The sequence below is a fragment of the Pristiophorus japonicus genome, chromosome 1, assembly GCF_044704955.1.
Source record: "Pristiophorus japonicus isolate sPriJap1 chromosome 1, sPriJap1.hap1, whole genome shotgun sequence".
Classification (NCBI taxonomy): domain Eukaryota; kingdom Metazoa; phylum Chordata; class Chondrichthyes; family Pristiophoridae; genus Pristiophorus; species Pristiophorus japonicus.
The window spans coordinates 378,011,688-378,034,404 of record NC_091977.1 but is presented as its reverse complement, the minus strand read 5'-3'; positions in this window follow the sequence as shown (position 1 = coordinate 378,034,404).

The following is a 22,717-nucleotide window of genomic DNA, read 5'->3' as shown; positions in this document are numbered from 1 at the left end:
AACCTACTGGCCCACCAACAGTCCTTCCATGTCTCTCTTTCCCCTCTCTTTTTTCCCCCCCCTTCCCCCTGTTAACCATGCACTTCTGGCCCTGGTTTACACAGGAGCGGCCAGAGTTTCGTCCTCCCCCGATTTGCAATCTGTCCATCAGTGCTCATTGAATGGCAGCACCTCACCAAAATCATGCAGACGAGACCCGACCATGAAAATGGTGCAGGCCTCCCACTGGTGCCACTGGGCGAGAGTAGCCCACCGTCCACCCAATCTGCTCCAAAGTTGAAAATGTTCTTCTCTGGGCTTCTTGCTGCTTTCTTCAACATTCTCTCTTCCATTCTATGTCACCAATTTCAAAATAGTATTTTTGGGTTGTTAAAAATATATAGGTAGATGAAGAAAGCAAAATACCTTGGGGGTTTAGATGATTATTTCAGCTTCACATTTAAAATCATTTTTTTGTCTCAATTATGTTTCTTGCTTTGTAGTTCTCCCTGTTCCCATTATATGTAAAACTTAGAGACAGACACAAAATTCCCTAAAATCAATTTTTTACATAAGCATGTTTGAATGTGTGGCAGAATGTTAGGATACAAGCTCTGATGCAAGCTCATTTTTGGGATTTCTACAGTCACTGAATTTCAGAGCTGTCTGCGTCAGGATCTGACAAGAAATAAAAACAGAAAAATGTTGGAAATGCACGATCGATCTATTGACTTTTTTTTTTTAAAGTCCTATGAGGTAAATTTTGGAGGTGTAAAATGGGCTGTAGTGGATTGGGGGTCTGATTTTCCTTTCTATTGACTGACTGCAATGGAGAGGAAAATTGGGCAGAGTGTATTACAGGCAGCAGATGAGCTACCACCCACTGCAGTTGAATTTTACTTCTAGAATAAAGGAGCTATAAAGAATCTTTATATCTGAAGTTGCTTTATTCCTATAAAGAAAAGAACATTCAACTAAATATAAGGAAATTATAGAAACATAGAAAATAGGTGCAGGAGTAGGCCATTTGGCCCTTCGAGCCTGCACTTACCACTCAATAAGATCATGGCTGATCATGCACTTCAGTACCCCATTCCTGCTTTCTCTCCATATCCCTTGATCCCTTCAGCCATAAGGGTCATATCTAACTCCCTCTTGAATATATCTAACGAACTGGCATCAACAGTTCTCTGCGGTAGAGAATTCCACAGGTTCACAACTCTTTTGAGTGAAGAAGTTTCTCCTCATCTCGGTCCTAATTGGCTTACCCCTTATCCTTAGACTGTGACCCCTGATTCTGGACTTCCCCAACATCGGGAACATTCTTCCTGCATCTAATCTGTCCAGTCCCGTCAGAATTTTATATGTTTCGATGAGATCCCCTCTCATTTTTCTAAACATCAGTGAATACAGGCACAGTCGATCCAGTCTCTCCTCATATGTCAGTCCTGCCATCCCGGGAATCAGTCTGGTGAACCTTTGCTGCACTCCCTCAATAGCAAGAACGTCCTTCCTCAGATTAGGAGACCAAAACTGAACACAGTATTCCAGGTGAGGCCTCACCAAGGCCCTGTACAACTGCAGTAAGACCTTCCTGCTCCTATACTCAAATCCCCTAGCTATGAAGGCCAACATGCGATTTGTCGCCTTCACCGCCTGCTGTACCTGCATGCCAACTTTCAATGACTGATGTATCATGACACCCAGGTCTCGTTGCACCTCCCCTTTTCCTAATCTGCCGCCATTCGGATAATATTCTGCCTTCACGTTTTTGCCACCAAAGTGGATAACCTCACATTTATCCACATTATACTGCATCTGCCATGCGTTTGCCCACTCGCCTAACGTGTCCAAGTCACCCTGCAGCCTCTTAGCGTCCTCCTCACAGCTCACACCGCCACCCAGCTTTGTGTCATCTGCAAATTTGGAGATATTGCACTTAATTCCTTCATCCAAATCATTAATGTATATTGTAAATAGCTGGGGTCCCAGCACTGAGCCCTGCGGCACCCCACTAGTCACTACCCGCCATTCTGAAAAGGACCCATTTATCCCGACTCTCTGATTCCTATCTGCTAACCAGTTCTCTATCCACATCAGTATATTGCCCCCAATACTATGTGCTTTCATTTATGTGTCTTGTGAACATGCACTGCTTTCTGCAATGGCCCATTTTCCACCAGCAGCTAGTTATCCTCCTTTTCTTCTTTCTCCTCCCCCTCCTTCCCTTAGCTTATTGCTGCTCCACAATCACAAACAGGCACATACCTCTTTGCAAGATTATGTTGTACAGCAGATAGCATACTGTTCTCATTTTGCCAGCTATCTCTGGGGCCTACTGTTGCACCTTGGTTTTGACATAAACATCAGCACTATTGTTTCAACACACCCTAACTGTTCTGAGCTTTTTGCCTCTTGCATGTGCTTCATTGTGTTTTCTGGGAGCAATCTAATGATCTATTCAACCTGTTATCATAGTGGAATATGTGAGGGATCTTTTATTCCCAAGATAAGGGGATCCATGAAAATAATGTGTTGATCAGAAGAATTCTTTGGTGAATGAAAACAGCATTTGAACATGTATGGAGTGCTGTTTTTTTCTGTTGATGAACACGATGGATGTTGTACAGTGTTTCAGCAGCCACATTGTGTACCCTGAAAATGCCACGTCTTTCAAAAACCCCTGTGTGCCTCTTCTGCTCCTGCCATTTCTCATATTTAATGTTGTCACCAGCATGTGAAAAAGGACATCTGTGAGCTCCATCAAGCCATTGCCTAGAAAGAGGCCACGGCAAGAAAAAACTTGAATGCCTTTGTCACGTTTGCCACTATTAGCAGCACTTTGCTGATGTTGCTTCTCGGTTGTAGGTCACATTTCATCTATGGCTTCCTTGTGAGACAAAACCTTCTCATGAAGGTGTCTTTGGTGAGGTTGAGTTAGATCTACCATCTGCAGTAGTGACACTGACTTGTAGTGCAGTAGCAACAACTGGTGGTTCTCTTTCTATGTCCTGGAATCTTTCTGGCACTGGTCTGCTGCTCGTTTCCTCCCCCAGCATGCCCAATATTGGTAATTATCCGTGCTGCTGTGTGCACGAAAACAGTTGAGTTTCTTCTTTTAATGTAACAAGCTGTGCTCTGTGTTGGACCACTGCCAACACTCACCACTGCCTTAACAACACCTTTTTTATAAAGGCCATCAGTAAAGTGATGTGAGCTGAAAGGCAAGCATGAGCAAATTTTCACATTTGCCTTTAATTAGTATTTAACAAGCCACTACCATTAGCACTGGGTCTATGCAATAACCTGGATTACTCTCTGGAGAAATGTTAGGAACATCAGCAAAAATTAGCAAACAATGTTTTACTGCTAATGCACAAGATTACATGAGTGCAGTCTTACTATCTGTATTAGGTCTAACACACAAAATAATTTCATTCCCTTGGAAAGTTGAAGACTGAAAAGGGCCAGACTTTATAAATGAAGAAGCTCACAGGGATAGTTATTTGGACCGTGTGTTTGTATAGTTGTAGTGGAAGCTCCAACTTTGATTAGGAGTGATTAATTGATCAAATTACCTGTAGCAATGCTTTAATTTTGGGAAGCTAATGTACATAAAGTGGAAGCTTTACCTTAGTTGTCAGAAGGAAGCCGTTAAGTTTTGTAAATAGGAGGGCTGCAAAATGTGCTTGGCGCCGGCTGTTATGGCCGGTTTGAAGAAAAAAGTGGGGCTTGCTATGCTTCCAATGACTTCCGACATGGGCAGCGCTGGTCGTCATATTAGGAAGGGCAATAGTGCGGCCGTTGCCTGCAAGCACTGGAAGAATGCAAATGAGGCAGATCGTGATCTCAATCATCATGTAACTGATTTGACACACGACCTACTATTTTGGACGTCACCGTTCCACTGTACGTCCTTTCTAAAGCATGCACAGCTGAATGTGTGTTCAGCTGCACAATGGACCCCCACTTAAAGGGACATGCACAACTTTGATGTAAGTTGCTTTTCGCCTTTGTTCTGGTGTCTGTACAATTTATTTCTGCCTTGATGTAAGACATTTAAAACGTTGTTAAAGTGTGCAGGGAGTGCTGCTGGATATTTGCAAGGTATTAGCTCTTGAAGGAAGGCCTCTGAGAACACTACCAATGCGAGGAGTATTCGGAATAAGGTGGACAAATTAACTGCGCAGATAGCAGTTAATGGGTATGATGTAATTGGCATCACGGAGACATGGCTCCAGGGTGACCAAGGCTGGGAACGCAACATCCAGGGATATTCAACACTTAGGAAGGATAGACAGAAAGGAAAAGGAGACGGGGTGGCATTGCTGTTAAAGAGGAAATTAATGCAATAGTAAGAAAGGACATTAGCTTGGATGATGTGGAATCGGTATGGGTGGAGCTATGGAATACCAAAGGGCAGAAAACGCTAGTGGGAGTTGTGTACAGACCACGAAACAGTAGTAGTGAGGTTGGGGACAGCATCAAACAAGAAATTAGGGATGCATACAATAAAGATACAGCAGTTATCATGGGGGATTTTAATCTGCATATTGATTGAGCTAACCAAACTGGTAGCAATACCGTGGAGGAGGATTTCCTGGAGTGTATTAGGGATGGTTTTCTAGACCAATATGTCAAGGACCCAACTAGGGAGCCGGCCATACTAGACTGGGTGATGTGTAATGAGAAAAGACTAATTAGCAATCTTGTTGTGCGAGGCCCCTTGGGGAAGAGTGACGATAATATGGTAGAATTCTTTATTAAGATGGAGAGTGACACAGTTTATTCAGAAACTAGGGTCCTGAACTTAAGGAAAGTTAACTTTGATGGTTTGAGGTGTGAATTGGCTAGAATAGACTGACGAGTGATACTTAAAGGGTTGACGGTGGATAGGCAATGGCAAACATTTAAAGATCACATGGATGAATTTCAGCAATTGTACATCCCTGTCTGTAGTAAAAGCAAAACAGGGAAGGTGGCTCAACTGTGGCTAACCAGGGAAATTAAGGATAGTGTTAAATCCAAGGAAGAGGCATATACATTGGCCAGAAAAAGCAGCAAACCTGAGGATTGGGAGAAATTTAGAATTCAGCAGAGGAGGACAAAGGGTTTAATTAAGAGGGGGGAAATAGAGTATGAGAAGAAGCTTTCCGGGAACATAAAAACTGACTGCAAAAGCTTCTATAGATATGTGAAGAGAAAAAGTATGTGAAGACAAACTTAGGTCCCTTGCAGTCGGATTCAGGTGAATTTATAATGGGGAACAAAGAAATGGCAGGCCAATTGAACAAATACTTTGGTTCTGTCTTCACGAAGGAAGACACACATAACCTTCCGGAAGTACTAGGGGACCGAGGGTCTAGTGAAAAGGAGGAACTGAAGGATATCCTTTTTAGGCGGCAAATTGTGTTCGGGAAATTGATGGGATTGAAGGCCAATTAATCCCCGGGGCCTGATTGTCTGCATTCCAGAGTACATAAGGAAGTGGCCCTAGAAATAGTGGATGCATTGGTGATCATTTTCTAACAGTCTATCAACTCTGGATCAGTTCCTATGGACTAGAGGGTAGCTAATGTAACACCACTTTTTAAAAAGGGAGGGAGAGAGAAAGTGGGTAATTATAGACCGGTTAGCCTGACATCAGTCGTGGGGAAAATGTTGGAATCAATTATTAAGGATGAAATAGCAGCGCATTTGGAAAGCAGTGACAGGATTGGTCCAAGTCAGCATGGATTTATGAAGGGGAAAACATGCTTGACAAATCTTCTGTAATTTTTTGAGGATGTAACTAGTAGAGTGGACAAGGGAGAACCAGTGGATATGGTGTATTTGGACTTTCAAAAGGCTTTTGACAAGGTCCCACACAAGAGATTGGTGTGCAAAATTAAAGCACATGGTATTGGGGGTAATATACTCACCTGGATAGAGAACTGGTTGGCAGACAGGAATCAGAGAGTCGGGATAAACGGGTCTTTTTTGGAATGGCAAGCAGTGACTAGTGGAGTGCCGCAGGGCTCAGTGCTGGGACCCCAGCTTTTCACAATATACATCAATGATTTAGATGAAGGAATTGTGTGTAATATCTCCACGTTTACAGATGACACTAATCTGGGTGGCGGTGTGAGCTGTGAGGAGGACGCTAAGAGGCTGCAGGGTGACTTGGACAGGTTAGGTGAGTGGGGAAATGCATGGCAGATGCAGTATAATGTGGATAAATGTGAGGTTATCCACTTTGGGGGCAAAAACGTGAAGACAGATTATCTGAATGGCGACAGATTAGAAAAAGGGGAGTTGCAACGAGACCTGGGTGTCATGGTTCATCAGTCATTGAAAGTTGGCATACAGGTATAGCAGGCGCTGAAGAAGGCAAATGGTATGTTGGCCTTCATAGCTAGGGGATTTGAGTATAGGAGCAGGGAGGTCTTACTGCAGTTGTACAGGGCCTTGGTGAGGCCTCACCTGGAATATTGTGTTCAGTTTTGGTCTCCTAATCTGAGGAAGGACGTTCTTGCTATTGAGGGAGTGCAGCGAAGGTTCACCAGACTGATTCCCAGGATGGCTGGACTGACCTATGAGGAGAGACTGGATCAACTGGGCCTTTATACATTGGAGTTTAGAAGGATGAGAGGGGATCTCATCGAAACATATAAAATTCTGATGGGACTGGACAGGTTAGATGCAGGAAGAATGTTCCCGATGTTGGGAAAGTCCAGAACCAGGGGTCATAGTCTAAGGATAAGGGGTAAGCCATTTAGGACTGAGATGAGGAGAAACTTCTTCACTCAGAGAGTTGTGAACCTGTGGAATTCTCTACCGCAGAGAGTTGTAGATGCTAGTTCATTAGATATATTCAAGAGGGAGTTAGATGTGGCCCTTACGGCTAAAGGGATCAAGGGGTATGGAGAGAAAGCAGGAAAGGGGTACTGAGGGAATGATCAGCCATGATCTTATTGAATGGTGGTGCAGGCTCGAAGGGCCGAATGGCCAATCCTGCACCTATTTTCTATGTTTCTATGTTACTTTCTCCCTGTCCTGGGGGCTCTAGTTACAGTACCCATTGGGCTGCAGCATGCCATGGTGATGGAGCAGAGGCAGCAAAAGGGACAAGCTGCTCACAAAGTAAGGAGGAGAGGAGAGCTCTCAGTAGGAGGCTGTTCCCACCTAGAGTCTTTAGCGAGCACTTCTACCTGTGCCTAAGCCAAGAATAGTAAGCTCGTTGGCTCCGCTTCACCAAGGAAGCGGTCACAGATTTCTGCCACCTCCTGCAATCAGGCTTGGCATCTCTGAGCAGAGCAAGGATGGCCTCAAGGTGACCGTGGCCCTCAATTTCTTCACCGACGGATCCTTCCAGACTGGAGCAGGTGACATAGCTAACATCTCGCAGTTTGCCATTCATCGCTGTAACCGGGAGGTGACAGCGTCTCTGTACGCTAAGAGACAGGACTTCATTGTCATCTCTCTAAGCAGAGAGAAGCAGCAGGAGTGTGCACATGGCTTTGCCAGGATATTGGGCTTCCCCATGGTGTAGGGCGCCTTCGACTACGGGCTCCGCATCTCAATGGTGAAATGTATCGCAATTGCAATGGCAACCACTGACTTAATGTTCAACTGGTACGCCCAGCACGTCATGATGGTGAATGCCTGGTATTCTGGCAGCAGTCATGATGCCTTCATCCTGCGCCAGTCCAATGTGCCAAGAATATTCCAGCCACCATGTCAAACCCGAGGGTTGCTGCTCAGTGACCAGGGCTACTCACGTCACACCTGGCTAATGACTCCCCTCCGCAACCCCACCACTCGTTGCCAGCAATCGTTCAGTGAGAGCCATGCTGCCACAAGGAACGTTATCGAGCAGACCATCGGCATACTAAAAGAACAGTTCCGCTGCCTTAACCCCTCGGGAGGAGCCCTCCAGTACGCGCCGGAGCGGGTGTCCCATTTCGTCGTCGTCTGCTCCATCCTCCACAACTTGGCCATCCTGAGGGCATAGCCCTTGGCACCACGGGTTCAACCAACACCTCAAGGAGGAGGCAGCCTGCCAAGCCACGTTCAAGATGAGCTGTCTGTGAGTGCATCATCAGACTTCACTTCCCCTGGCGTAAAACCCAGACCCTTATTGCTCAACACTACAACACCTTTGTCACAGACTATCACAATGTCCTCTTGGCCACAATCCTGAATTGAAAGCTAAAACAAAACAAACATTCCAAACAAAATTTATCAATGGTACATATCAAAGTCAACTAATCACCCTTGTGCATTCCCTTAGTGCCTGTCTTGCCTGTTCTCGTCAGCTAGCTACCCCAGTGACTGCTGCATGGTTTGTGGAAGGTTGCTAACTTTCAGTGGTGAGATTGCAGATGACCTTGAGCAGCTCTGGGCCTAGAAGGCCCGGCAGCGGACTGCAACACCTCGCCATGGGCAGCAGCTGTCTGGGCTGGCTAGTTGACCGGCAGCAGCAAGGGCACTGGCGCTGTGTCCTGAGAGAGGACAGCAGGTTCTTGCTCCACAGACCCACTGCCACTCCCCTGGGTGGCGCCTCAGCAATCCTACTCACCTGGACAGATTGCAGAACTGCAAGCCCATTTCAACACTGGTAAACCCAGCCATGAAGGCAGCAATGTGTGCTTGCATGGCAGTAAGCTGAACCTGCATGAAAGTAGTCTGAGCTTGCATGGCACAAGACTGATCTTCCACTACAGCATTAAGACATTGAGTCCCTTCCACTTGGGCTGCAATGGAAACTGTAATACTCCAATGGAGTTGCACTTCACTTCCATCCTGGAAATCCTAGGCTGCAAACTCTGCACAAAGGCCTGTGCAAAGTTGGTGCCTGATGTCCATGCCCCTTGACAATGATCACAGGCTTTCTGGCAGGCCTGCCAATGCGCCAAGCAGTTCATTGTACATGCCCTTCAGCAATCTATTGTATATGCCGATCATGCTTCTATACTATCCTTTAAAATTCATGCAGTCTCAGCATCTGAGTTGGTGCCTGCGAATGTCAGGTTGAGTGATGCTGTCTCTTCTGCCTCTGGCTGGACGGTTTGGAGTTCTTGGGTATCTGAAAGAAGAAAGGCACAAGGGTAGGATTGTGTTGAGGGGATGGGGGATGTGCATGCTTAAGGATCAAGGGGTATGGAGAGAAAGCAGGAAAGGGGTACTGAGGGAATGATCAGTCATGATCTTATTGAATGGCGGTGCAGGCTCGAAGGGCCAAATGGCCTACTCCGGCACCTATTTTCTATGTTTCTATAACCATAAGCAGTTTACAAGTGAGAATATATTGTGCAATGAGGGGGAACTTGGATGTGAGAAAGAGGATTAAGTATGAGCATACCATCATCTTGAAAGTTTTCAATGTTGCCCCGCCCCTTGGCCTCAGTGACAGCCCCTCTAATTATCTGCAGCACCGTCTCCTCCATGGGAGTGAGGACATGTAGCCTTGCCCGTCCGCCACTGGTTTACTGCTGCTCTCTCCTGTTATAAGCCACTTTGGCCTGTAAGAGAAAGGGAAGTGTGTCAGTGAGTGTCTTACAATATGTTTGGGTAATGTGGCTGTCATGGTTGAATAGCTGACAGTGTGTGCAGGGTGTGAGATGTAGGTATAAGGCTTGCAGCAGTGATAAGTGTGTGAGGATGAGGTGCAGCTTGGAATGTGAGATGTGCCTCGTTTTTGGTAGAGATGGTTGGTAGGTGAATGATGAAGGGCATGTCGTGCATTAAACAGTGTGTGAGGCTAGTAGTGCAGTTGGTAAGAGACTGTTTTTGAAGATGCATTCACTCACCTTGACCACTCGTCTGAGGTCATTAAACTTCTTTTGGAACTGGAGTCACATCCTGGGGGCAAAACTCCTGGCAGTGACTGCCTCAGCGATCTGATCCCACAGCCTTCAGTGTTTCTGGAGACTCCCTTGCCCCCTGTGGGCACAGGACCTCTCATCCCCTGCACAAAGGCCTTGAGTGCTGATTAAGCCCCTGGGTGCCCTTCCTCTGGCCTGTTGAGCCATTTTGGTTTGTGCTGAAACAGTTTTAACATTTTTGATCACCAGAAGGCAGCTCACTTTTAAAAGGTGCAGACTGCCTTTAAGGGGCGCAGGCTAGCCTCACGCGAACAAAGGTCCCCTGCTGAGCACAGCCACTCAGCAGCGCATTCCGTGCTGGGCTGTGCGCTGCTATTATGCAAAGTAGCAAGCAGCACAAAGTTTACTTGCCTCCTGCAATCCTTTCAACGGGTGCTGGCCAATCATGCATCGCAAACCCCGCGCTGTTTTCAGGCCTAATTGAATTTTAGCCTGAGGTATCTTAAGAGCTCTGTAGATAGTGTTTAAAATATTTAGAGTGTTAAACACTTTTTAAGCTCAATCCAAAGAGAACAATGACCTACTGCATAACAACCTGTCAGTGTAATCCAACAGTGAACTCAGTAATAAGTTAAAAGAAACTTAAGTATAGTTCAGTAGTAGAAGTAAATGTATTAGCTGAGAGTTAGGGACAAAAGGCTGGCAATGAACTAAGAGAAAGAAGATTACAGGTAACTTACTGAAGATGCATTACACACTGCTGGCTGATCAGAAGCTTTTTATATTCAAGTCATCCAAAATATATTGAAGAAACATTAGTACTATGTATTAGTTTGCTAAATAAACTGCAGAGAACTAACTTTGCTCAGCACATTCTGCAATCTTCAACATTGAATGTTATTGTTATGCTGTATTAAGTTGAACATGGTCAAGGCTGGGCTTTTGTAACTCTAACATGTTATTGTTGTGTTTGTGATTGATTATATAGCAATTGTAGCCTTGGAAAGGGTTCAGAGGAGAGTTATGAAAATGATTCCTGTGGCTGTTTTCATTTGTCTGACACAATTAGGTAGCACACAGAAAAATTCTAGACATAAACCTGAATCCTGATCTATTATTTCTACATATAGAGGCCAAAATTCCTGGGTTGGTACTCCTGATGCATTCTTGCAGATGCAGGCTGCCTATCCCGAGTATGTAGATGATACCATCCCTGAGATTTGGGTCAGAATCTGTGGGCTAGACTTTCCACTTCACATCACTGAGCTAGTGCCCATATATCGCCCAAAAAGGGCTGATATCGCCCAAAGATGGAAAGCTGGACACATCGCCGAGCTTATCGCTGAGTTGATCGTCCGGCCCAACTTTCGGCACATCGCCGAGGTGATCGCTGAGGGGATCGCCCACACATCGCCCAGCCCAACTTTTGGCACATCGCTGAGGGGATCGCCCACACATCACCCAGCCCAACTTTTGGCTCACATCGCCGAGGGGATCGCCCACACATCGCCCAGCCCAACTTTCAGCACATCGCCGAGCTGATGGCTTGTCGAGAACATCGCTGGAGAATAGTTGCTATTGCCTGGCCTTCCTCACAGACCTCGGCACTAGGACGCCATTTTGAATATCGGAGGAAGAGAGGAGGCCTCTTAAACAGGGGCTTGGATAGTTTGTGAATTATTTAAAGGCCTTTGAAAGATAATTACACTCTCAATTAGACGTTTTATTATATTTATATAAATAAGTGAAGTTTCATACTTACTTGGTCTGGCCTGGACATTGTTTAACAACAGTTGAACTTGTTATATCTTTAGATGCTCTGATAATGACTCCACGAGGCAATGTGTTGTACTTGAACTGTAGTGACCTTAGTCCTTTATTGATAACTCCAGACTGAGGATCACACCTGGTGGCCTGCCTTTTATACTAAGCCAGGCACACCTGTACAGGTAACCTACAAGTCTCCCACTGCGGTGCCCTCTGGTGGCACACCTTGTAATAGTACATGCAGTAACCATGTAGGATACATGACATCACTCTCCCCCAAACCTTTAGTGCAAATCGCCTCTGCATTGACTGTGCTCTGGGCTTAGCTCTATCTGGTTGACCCTTGGAGGGTCGTTTCCATCTTGGGTGAGCGGTGGTGTTTCATTGGCAGTAGAGTGCTGGTGGTTACTGTTTGTGTGTCCATGACCACTCCATTCTCTTCTCTCCCCCCCCCCCCCCCCCCCCCCCACCCCGCACCCCCACCACATACAGATGGTGCCGTTGGCTCATTACGTTCATATACATTCAAGTCCGAAAAAACATTTGCATTTACAGTATGGCATTCGTGGTACATGCTTGGAATATACTTGGAGTCAGTGTTGGGGTCAGCAGCGGTGCGTGAGGACAAACTAGTGTCAGGACTGCTGGATGGTGTCCAGGTAGTCTGGTGATGGTGTGGTGCCCAGTGCTGGCAGTGGGAAACCGGTTGGCTCAAGTTGCCTGCTCTCGGGCTTTTGCCGTTGCTCCTAGCGTCGGGCAGGGTCACAGATGCCTGTGACTTCCCTGTCCTTTCCTTGTGGCCCGGTTTGCTGCTGCTCCCTAAGGAGCTGTCATCTAGCAGTGCACAGGGAACTACTGACTCACTTGCCTGGGTGTTGTTTGGTTTGGGATCCTGGCTGGTCCCGGTCCCATTTGGGAGAACTGTAGCAGGTGACCCTTAGTTCCCGGGTATGGCCTTGGTGGCAATAGGGTCTGGGGGCTGCGCCTTAGCATGGTTTGCTCTTTCAGGCTCGTGGCGGTTGGTGCCATCGGGTGCCTGAGAGGTGGAGCCGATCAGGGGCAGGGTATCAATACCGGTGCCATTGCCCTCCTGAGATCGCTTGCTCTGCAGCTTGTATGTATTGGCTGCTTGTGGCCACACTCCATGGTGCATAACTCTGGTCCCAGGGAAGCAGGCTACTACATTGGGTAGCTCGTCGGACCTGTGTGCTCCCGATGGGTGTCTGCCCGTTGCATTGACTGAATGCAGTTGAAATCCTACATCACACAACGTTTCATTACTCATTGTAAATAACCTGTAGCTCCGATCGCGATCGCGTGACTTTTTGCTTATACACAACACTGATCATCAATTGCACATTTTTCATCTAACTCACAGTTGCTCTTACATTGATTGAGAATGTGGAACTGTCCCTTAAGTGTGGTGGGTTGCAGGCCTCCTTTGAGAGCCTTGCTATCTTTACCCCAATCCTCTTCTCCATTTGGTGCCACGTGTTGCTCCATCAGCGCTGCACCTCGTGGTCTGGCCGCAGCCATCTTTTTCTTCAGCACCTCACCTCGTGGTTTGGGCGCCATTTTTCCTCCATCCACGATGTCGACTGCGGTAATCCTCTTCTCCCCGGGTTCTGCCTCCGAAGCTGGGCAGTCGCCTTTGGATCCGATTTTCTTCCTCCGGACTCCTGCCACTGGAGCCTGGAAGGTGCGTTTGGGTCGTCTCAGCTGGATCATCTCCACGCAGTCGTGCTGAGCGGTCTGTGCCTCGGGTGCTCTGCTGGTCTGCTCTCTGGTGCCTGGTCCACCTTCAGGTGAGGGCTTGCTTTGCCTCTGTGCACGGAGGACGTCGATCGCTAGGGATGAAATCTTCCCAACTCCAATGGATCTTCTGCATCCACCTTCTGAGTAGCATTGGTCCATCTCCTGCAACAATCCAGAGTTAACTTGTGCACCGCGCCATGATGGAGTACCTTTACATCCGCACTACCAACGACTGGGATAAGTTCATTGGTGTAGGTGCGCAGTTTTGCCTGAATTGGGACCAACTTGGGTCATTCAGTTTCTCAAAGGCTTCTTGATTCATTACTGACTGGCTCGCTCCTGTGTCCACTTCCATGAAGACTGGAACGCCATTTATCTCGACTTCCATCCTCAACGGGGAACACTGTGGTGCAGGTAAACATACTATATACCTCATCGTGGGGCTGAGGTGCCTCTCTGACTATCGTTTCATAATCCGCGCTGGATTCACAGCCATCTGCAGACTCTTTATCAGCACAGTGAGTCATATTTCTCTTACACATTCGCTGGAGGTGGCCCTTTGTTTTGCAGCCTTTTGCACACACTATCTTTAAAGCAGCACTGGTAAGTCCTATGATTTCCTCAGCAAAGCCAGCATGGAGCTACTCGGTTAGCCCCCCTCGGCGGACTCTGAGTTAAGGGACTCGGGGAGGCCTGTTCTCTCTTCCCTGAGAAGGTTCACATTCTACAGGCCAACCTTTAAAAGGCACCACTCTATGCACAGTAATTGTCAGGTTTGAGTCCTGAGGATGAGTCATCTGCCTAGAGCCGCAGGTCGAGGTCATGAATGCCTGGCTCACAGAGATGGCCTTCTGCAGTGTGACTGGTATCCGCAGACAGTAGTTTATCAAGAAGGCCCTCATGGTCGATTCCAATGATAAAGATATCCCGCAGTGCTTCGGTGAGGTGGTTGTCGAAATCACACGGTGCCGCCAGCCTCCTGAGGTCTGCAGCATATTTCGCGATTTCCTGGCCTTCGGGCCGTCAGTGGGTGTAAAACCGGTGTCTGGCTGTGAGGATGCTCTCTTTGGGCTTGAGTTGTTCTTGGATCAGCGTTACAAGCTCCTCGTACGTCTTGGTCATTGTCTTCGCTGGTGCCAGCAAGTCCCTGACGAGGCCATAGACAGTGGGCCCACAACTGGTTAGCAGGATAGCTCTGCGCTTATCAGCCAGTGTGGCCGGGTTGTCGGCTGCCAGGTCGTTTGCTGTGAAGAAATGGTCGAGCCTCTCCACAAAGGTGTCCTAATCATCACCATATACCAAGGGTAGCCATTTTCATGTGAAGGTCCGTAATCTCGCTGCCAATTGTTATGTCTTTAGATGCTCTGATAGTGACTCCACGAGGAAATGTGTTGTACTTGAACTGTAGTGACCTTCGTCCTTCATTGCTAACTCCAGAGTGAGGATCATACCTGGTAGCCTGCCTTTTATACTAGGCCTGGCATATCTGTACAGGTAGCCTACAAGTCTCCCACTGCGGTGCCCTCTGATGGCACATCTTGTACTAGTACAAGCAGTAACCATGTAGGATACATGACACAACTAATGTTCTATTTTAACACGTTATTAGAAGACACTGCACAACAATTGTAAAGTGAAATAAAATGGTTTTAATAAAATAACTTTTGAACGTTATTTTTCAATTACAAACACCAAAACACCCTCCCCAACAGCCCCCCCCCGCCCCGCCCACCCACAACCCAACAGTGAAACGACAACACCAACAATAAATGTGAACAATAGGAACAATATTAAAAAGAGTGCACCCCCCTCCCTACCTGCGGCCACGTTTCCCTCCAGATCCTGGACTGCCCCGTGTTGTTACCTCACCCACCCGTTTGGTCCCCAGGCACTGCTGCGAAGCCGGCGTGCAGTGGGCGATGGAAAGCCTTCCTGCCGTGGTGGGGGACATGCTGGGACGATCACCTTTTGGGGGGGGCTGTTGGTGGGGAAGACAAAATCGAGGGATCGCCTTCAGAGTCAGGAGGTGGTGCATCCTCCTGACCTGCCTCTGTGCCGGTGCTTGTGGTCACGGGAGCTCGGGGTGCAGCACCGTGTACCGCCAAGAACGCATGCCGCATGGCATGGTTGGAGGCGGAGATTTCACGCAACTCCAGGATCATCTGCTGCGTCGCCTCCGCTTGCCGACCAGACACCCAGGAGAATTCCTGTGTGAACCCCACAAACACCCGGAGCTGCTCGTGCTGGATCGCGACAGACTCCTCGCACAGTCGTGCCAGGCACTCCACGCGATGGTCCAGGGTAGGCCTTTGCTCAAGCCGCTGACCCGGCCTCTGTGGGGTCTGTGACAGCACCAATGTGCACCTTGGCATCGCCAACTGCATGCCGCATGGTGCCGATACCTCTTCAGTTGGGATCCCCATCATGGCCGCAGGTTCCCCAGACAGAAGGATACAAGGGGCAACCTCCTCTGTCTCCAGGTATTCCTCCTCCTCCTCGAGCTTGGTGGTCTCCTCTTCACCACCCGTGGTGAATGACACATGCAATGGGTCAGGTCCATGTGAACGTCTGTCTTCCCGTTGTGCCTCTGGAGCTGGTAAAGCTGCAAAACACAATTGAGATTATTAGAGCAGAAAGCATTGTTGCGCCGCGCTGGTATACATGGGAGGAACAGCACTAATCCCATAAATGTGATCGAGAAACGTTACATTTTAATGCATCATATGATGGTATCTATGGCAGTACATCTATGTTGAATTCACTATGCCAGAGAGCTGTGGAGGCTGGACCAGTCGCAGATAGACCGATTGATAAGGGAGCGAGGGTTTATGGGGTGCGAACAGAGAAGGGGACAGATGGCCAGGTGGCCTGCTCTTGTGTTCTTATATTGTCAACCTGAGCGCACAGAGGCTGCATGCATAACATGACATAATTCGTCTATGATATGATAATGAAATTATGTCACATAGCTTTTACACTGCTTGACACATTACTCTTGTGGCGGATGGGATGGTCTGGCAACACCACGGGTGGTGACCGCTCGACTGTGGGCCCCCACTAGTGCTGCAGTACATTCCTCCAGGTCAGTCAGTGGCTGCATTACAACAGGGCCTCGCCCGGTGCACCTCTGCTGTGCACGATTGAGATATCTTCCTCTGCAAACATGAATAGCACATGGCATAAGCTACTTGATTAGGTTATGTCATTTATACACAACAGTTTTAAACGTTATATGCTAATAGGGGTTGTGTCCACGGTTATAACAAAGAGGTTAACACTTATCACATACATCTCTCTCGAATACAATTTACATTGAAGTTGGCAATGACAGTAGCTAATGTCCAAAAGTGTCCCAGGCCAGACAGTGAGCAAAGGCAGCTCTCCCCCAGTCCATGCTGGGTCCCTGTATAAGTGACAGCAGCCAGAGAGACTTAAAACAGTCACAGGTTCATGGCCCTGTCCCATTCTTAGCGGGGATGATATATGTTATCTAAGTTAGAATAACAAGCTTACATTCAATCCAGAAGAATTACCATTATAATGATTATTATACTTAGAATGTGCATCATTAAAATATAAAGTCATACTTACTCCTGCTGAAGCAACAGGGCTGTTGCAGCGTTTGCGGCACTGGTCGGAGCCCCTGGGCTCATGGGACGCAGACAAGACGACATCGGCTATCTCGCCCCATAACCTGCGGCATGCCCGTGGTGCTGGTTTCCCACCAGGCTCTCTTCCCCCGCCCCGGTCATTTGGGCCCACCGGGAGCGCACCTCTGCCATGAGGGTTTGGCCCTCTTCCTTCCCCTCTCCATATCTCTCCCACTTTCTCTGTCTTTCTTTCTCTCACCTCTCTGTCTCTGCCTTCCTCCTCTCTATCTCTCTATCTCTCTCACCCTTTTGCGCATGTGTGGATGACCCCTGACCTCCCGAAACGCTGGAAAACATGGCCACCAAAAAAAACCACGCCTGCGCAGAAGCCCTTTGCTAGGGAAGCTTTTGACTTCACCATCACTGGGCTGTCGCTTGGGCGATGTCACATCGCTGGGCTATCGTCGAGCTGAAAGTTGCGATCCAAAAAAATAGACGATGGTCCAGCGATCATGAAGGCTGCAACATCGCTAAGGCTGGAACATCGCCCATTTTTTGGACCCAAGTGAACAAAGTGGAAAGTCTAGCCCTGTGTCTTTAGTAGATGGATGGCTGAGAGTCCAGCTCCACTAAATTTCTGCTGCTGGAGCAGGACTCCCAGAATTTTGGGACAAGTACTTATTACATAAGAAAGATTGTCATCAGATGAAATACCAGCTTCACAAGTGTTTAAAAAAAAAACAAACACCATCTATTATATATGTAAACCTGTATATACCTTGTATAGCCACCAGAGGGCTCATCCCCTCTGGTCCCAAGGGATCCCACAATCCCTTGGGAACTCAGGTATTTAAGGAGGCCTCACAGGCTAGAGAGGCACTCTGGAGACTGGCAATAAAAGACTAAGGTGACACTTTACTTTGAGCTCTCAGTATCCCGTCAGACTCTTTATTCATACATAACAACTGCCGACGAGATACAGATGACGAACCCAACGATGCCGAGAACAGTGGGCATCCTGGAGAAATTCTCGGAGGGAGATGATTGGGAAACCTTCGTGGAGCGACTCGACCAATACTTCGTGGCCAATGAGCTGGAAGGAGAAGCGAACGCTGCCAAACGAAGGGTGATTCTCCTCCCGTCTGGGGGTACCAACGTATGGCCTCATGAAAAATCTGCTTGCTCCAGCGAAACCCACAAAGAAATCGTACGATGATTTGTGCACACTGGTCCGGGAGTAGCTGAACCAGAAGGGAAAGCATTCTGATGGCGAGGTACCGGTTCTACACCTACAAAAGGTCTGAAGGCCAGGAAGTGGCGAGTTATGTCGCCGAGCTAAGACACCTTGCAGGACATTGCGAATTTGAGGACATTTGGAGCACATGCTCAGAGACTTTTTGGTACTTGGCATTGGCCATGAAGTGATACTTCGCAAACTTTTGACTGTAGAGACCCCAACCTTGAGTAAAGCCATAACGATAGCCCAGGTGTTCATTGCCACCAGTGACAATATTAAGCAAATCTCTCAGCACACGAGTGCTGCTACAAGTACTGATAACAAAGTGATGATGTTTTCAAATCGCAACATACAGGGCAGGCCCCACATGCCTGCAGCTGCACGTCCGCAGATGTCTGAGTCTACCGTCAAGGGTGATGAATGCAAGCCCATTAAAACCTTTGTTGGAGCTGTGAGGGTGATCATCATTTCCATTCATGCAGCTTCAAAGGGTACGCTTGCAAGGGCTGTGGAACAATGGGACACCTCCAACATATGTGTCGGCGAGCTGCAAACCACCATGTTGCAGAGGAGGACGGGTCCATGGCAGATCACGACGAACCAGAGGCTCAGACCGAGGAGGCAGAGGTATATGGGGTGCACACATTTACCAAAAAGTGTTCCCCGATAATGCTGAAGGTTGAATTAAATGAACTCCCGGTGTCAATGGAGCTGGATACGGGTGTGAGTCAGTCCAGTATGAGCAAAAAGACTTTTGATAAATTGTGGTGCAGCAAGACCTCAAGGCCAGTCTTGACTCCCACTCGCGCAAAACTGAGAAGCTACACAAAGGAACTGATTCCCGTAATCGGCAGTGCTACTGTAAAGGCCTCCTACGATGGAGCAGTGCACAAGCTACCACTCTGGGTGGTACCGGGTGATGGTCCCACGCTGCTCGGCAGCAGCTGGCTGGGAAAAATACGCCGGGACTGGGACGGCATCCAGGCGCTCTCGTCCGCTGATGACCCTTCATGTGCCCAGGTCTTAAACAAGTTAACCTCGCTGTTCAAACCAGGCATTGGGAACTTCCAAGGAGCAAAAGTGCAGATCCACCTAATTCCGGGGGCGCAACCCATCCATCACAAGGCGAGAGCAGTACCGTACTTGATGAGAGAAAGTGTCGAGATCGAGCTAGACCAACTGCAACGAGAGAGCATCATTTCGCCGATCGAATTCAACGAGTGGGCCGGTCCGATTGTTCTGTCCTCAAGGGAGACGACACCGTCAGAATCTGTGGCGATTACAAAGTTGCTATCAATCGTTTCTCCCTGCAGGATCAATACCCACTACCAAACGCTGACGACCTTTTTGCTACGCTGGCGGGAGGAAAGATGTTCACGAAACTGGACTTGACCTCAGCCTACATGACGCAGGAGCTGGAGGAATCATCAAAGGGCCTCACCTGCATCAACACGCACAAAGGTCTCTTCATCTACAACAGATGCCCGTTTGGAATTTGATCAGCCGCGGCGATATTCCAGAGAAACATGGAAAGCTTACTAAAGTCAGTCCCGTGCAAGGTGGTCTTCCAGGATGACCTCTTGGTTACAGGTCGGGACACAGTCGAGCATCTGCAGAACCTGGAGGAGGTTCTTAGTCGACTCAACCGCGTGGGGCTCAGGTTAAACGCTCATGCTTGACAAATCTTCTAGAATTTTTTGAGGATGTGACTAGTCGAGTGGACAAGGGAGAACCAGTGGAAGTGGTGTATTTGGACTTTCAAAAAGCTTTTGACAAGGTCCCACACAAGAGATTGGTGTGAAAAATTAAAGCGCATGGTATTGGGGGTAATGTACTGACGTGGATAGAGAACTGGTTGGCAGACAGGAAGCAGAGAGTCGGGATAAATGGGTCCTTTTCAGAATGGCAGGCAGTGACTAGTGGGGTGTCGCAGGGCTCCGTGCTGGGACCCCAGCTATTTACAATATACATCAATGATTTAGATGAAGGATAGGTGCACCAAGTAATCATGCAAGAGGGATAGAGTATTAAAGCAGAGAAGTCCAGCCACAACTGTACAGGGTATTGGTGAGGCCACACCTAAAGTACGGTGCACAGTTTTGGTCTCTGTATTTAAAGAAGGATATTCTTGCATTGGAGGCTGTTCAGAGAAGGTTCACTAAGTTGATTCCGGAAATAAGTGGGTTGACTTATGAAGATAGGTTGGGCCTATACTTATTGGAGTTCAGAAGAATGAGAGGTGGTCTTATCAAAACATATCTAAGATAATGAGGGAGCTCAAAGGTGGATGCAGAGGAGATATTTCCACTCATAGGGGAAACTAAAACTAGGGGGCATAGTCTCGGAATAAGGGGCCGCCCAGTTAAAACTGAGATGAGGAGGAATTTCTTCTCTGAGGGTTGTAAATTTGTGGAATTCTCTGCCCCAGAAAGCTGTGGAGGCTGGCTCATTGAATATATTGAAGGCGGAGATAGACAGATCTTTGAAAGACGGGAGTGAAGGGTTATGGGGAGCAGGCAGAGAAGTGGAGCTGAGTCCATGATCAGATCAGCCATGATCTTATTAACTGGCAGAGCAGGCTCAAGGGGCCAAATGGCCTACTCCTGCTCCTATTTCTTATATTCACCTGAAATCTGTGTTCTCTGGTTACCACCCTTCTGCCACTGGAAACAGTTTCTCGATATTTACTCTATCAAAACCATTCATGATTTTGAACACCTTTATCAAATCTCCTCTTAACCTTCTGTGCCCTTAGGTGAACAACCCCAGCTGCTCCAGTCTCTCCACATAACTGAAGTCCCTCATCCCTGGTACCATTAGTAAGTCTCTTCTGCACTATCTCCAAAGCCTTGACATCCTTCCTAAAGTATCGTGCCCTGAATTGAACACCTGAGGCCTAGCCAATGTTTTTTTTTATATAGGTTTAGCATAACTCTTGGCTTTTGTACTCTTCCTCTATTCCTAAAGCCAAGGATTGCATATGCCTTTTCAACAACCTTCTTAACTTATCCTGCAACCTTCAAAAATTTGTGTACATACACCCCAGGTCTCTCTGATCCTGCACTCCCTTTAAAATTGTATCATTTAGTTCATGTTGCCTCTACTCATTCTTCCTACTAAAATGTATCACACTTCTCTGCGTTAAAGTGTATGTCATGTGCATGCCCATTTTACCAGTCTGGTTATGTCTTCCTTATGTCTGTTACTATTCTCCTCATTGTTTTTTTTACTACATTTCTGAGTTTTGTGTCATCTGCAAACTTTGAAATTATGCCCTGTATACCCAAGTTCAGGTCATTAATATATATCAAAACTAATCGCTGTTTTCTGTTCCTTAGCTAATTTGGATTAGAAAATGCCCTCCTCCTGAAACGGGGTGCACCCACCGTTTTAAAAAAGTTTTTAAAGCATGGGTTGCCATCAATATTCGGCACTTTGAAGATCATTTTTGGCTCGGGGCGGAAGTCGTGGCAGCTGCGGGTGGAAGTGCCCATGTAGCAGGTCTGCTGCCCCGACCAGTCATCAACCCCGCACTAAATCTGTAAAAGGGGAGGGCCGCTGTGAGCTCTGCATACTTTTAGGTTAGCTCCACTGGGCAACCAGGGAGGGTATTCGGCCGGGCCAGCGGCCTGGCACCCAAGACAGGGATTGTCAGGTTGTGTCTGTTGGTGGCCTGGCTGAATCCAGGAGCATAATTGTCGGGTCGACCTGGCAGTTGGCCGACAAAAAAAATAACATGCCGGCCACGGCAGTGCGCCCTCCCCTTTAAGGGCGGCTGAGCAGCCATTCCACAGAGTGCACCGACACAAAAAGCTGCCGGGGGCACCGACTTCTGGCGGGGCTGCTCCCACAGGGCAATACCGGGAAAGGGGAAATTTCATGAGTGGGTCCCTGCCAGTTGGTATGGGGCTGGCGTATGCACACTGTGGCGCGAAAATGGGCAGAGCGCTCCCAGGTACCGCTCCAAAACTCATGAAGGGCAATTTACAAAATGGTGGCCCCTCCGTGGAGAGTTGGCAGCCACCCACTTCACCCTGTGGCCGCCGCTTTCAGGCGTCCTGAGGCCTCATCGGAAGGGGCAATTTCGGCCCCTTTGTATTCCAGCTGCCACTGTCCCTTTAATCCCATGGGTTTTAATTTTGCTAACAAGTCTATTTTGTGGTACTTTGTCAAACACCTTTCAATAGTTCGTACCCACAAGATCAACTACATTACCCTCATCATCTCTCTCCATAATTTCATCAAAGAACTCGATCAAATTAGTCAAACACAATTTACCTTTCAAGAAATCCGTGCTGACTTTCATTTATTAACCCATACTTTTCTAAATGCCAATTAATTTCATCCAGGATTATTGTCTCCAATAGTTCCCCACCATCAATGTTAAGCTAACTGGTCGGTTGTTGCCGAGTTTATCCCTCTCCCCTTTTTTAAACCAGGGTGTTAGACAATAGAAGACAGAGAGTAGGGATAATGATTATGTACTTGAATTGGAAGAAAGTGACTAATGTTGTCCCACAAAGTTCTGTTCTGGGGACTCATCGATCCACAATATTAATTAATGACTTGGTTTGACGTGGCAT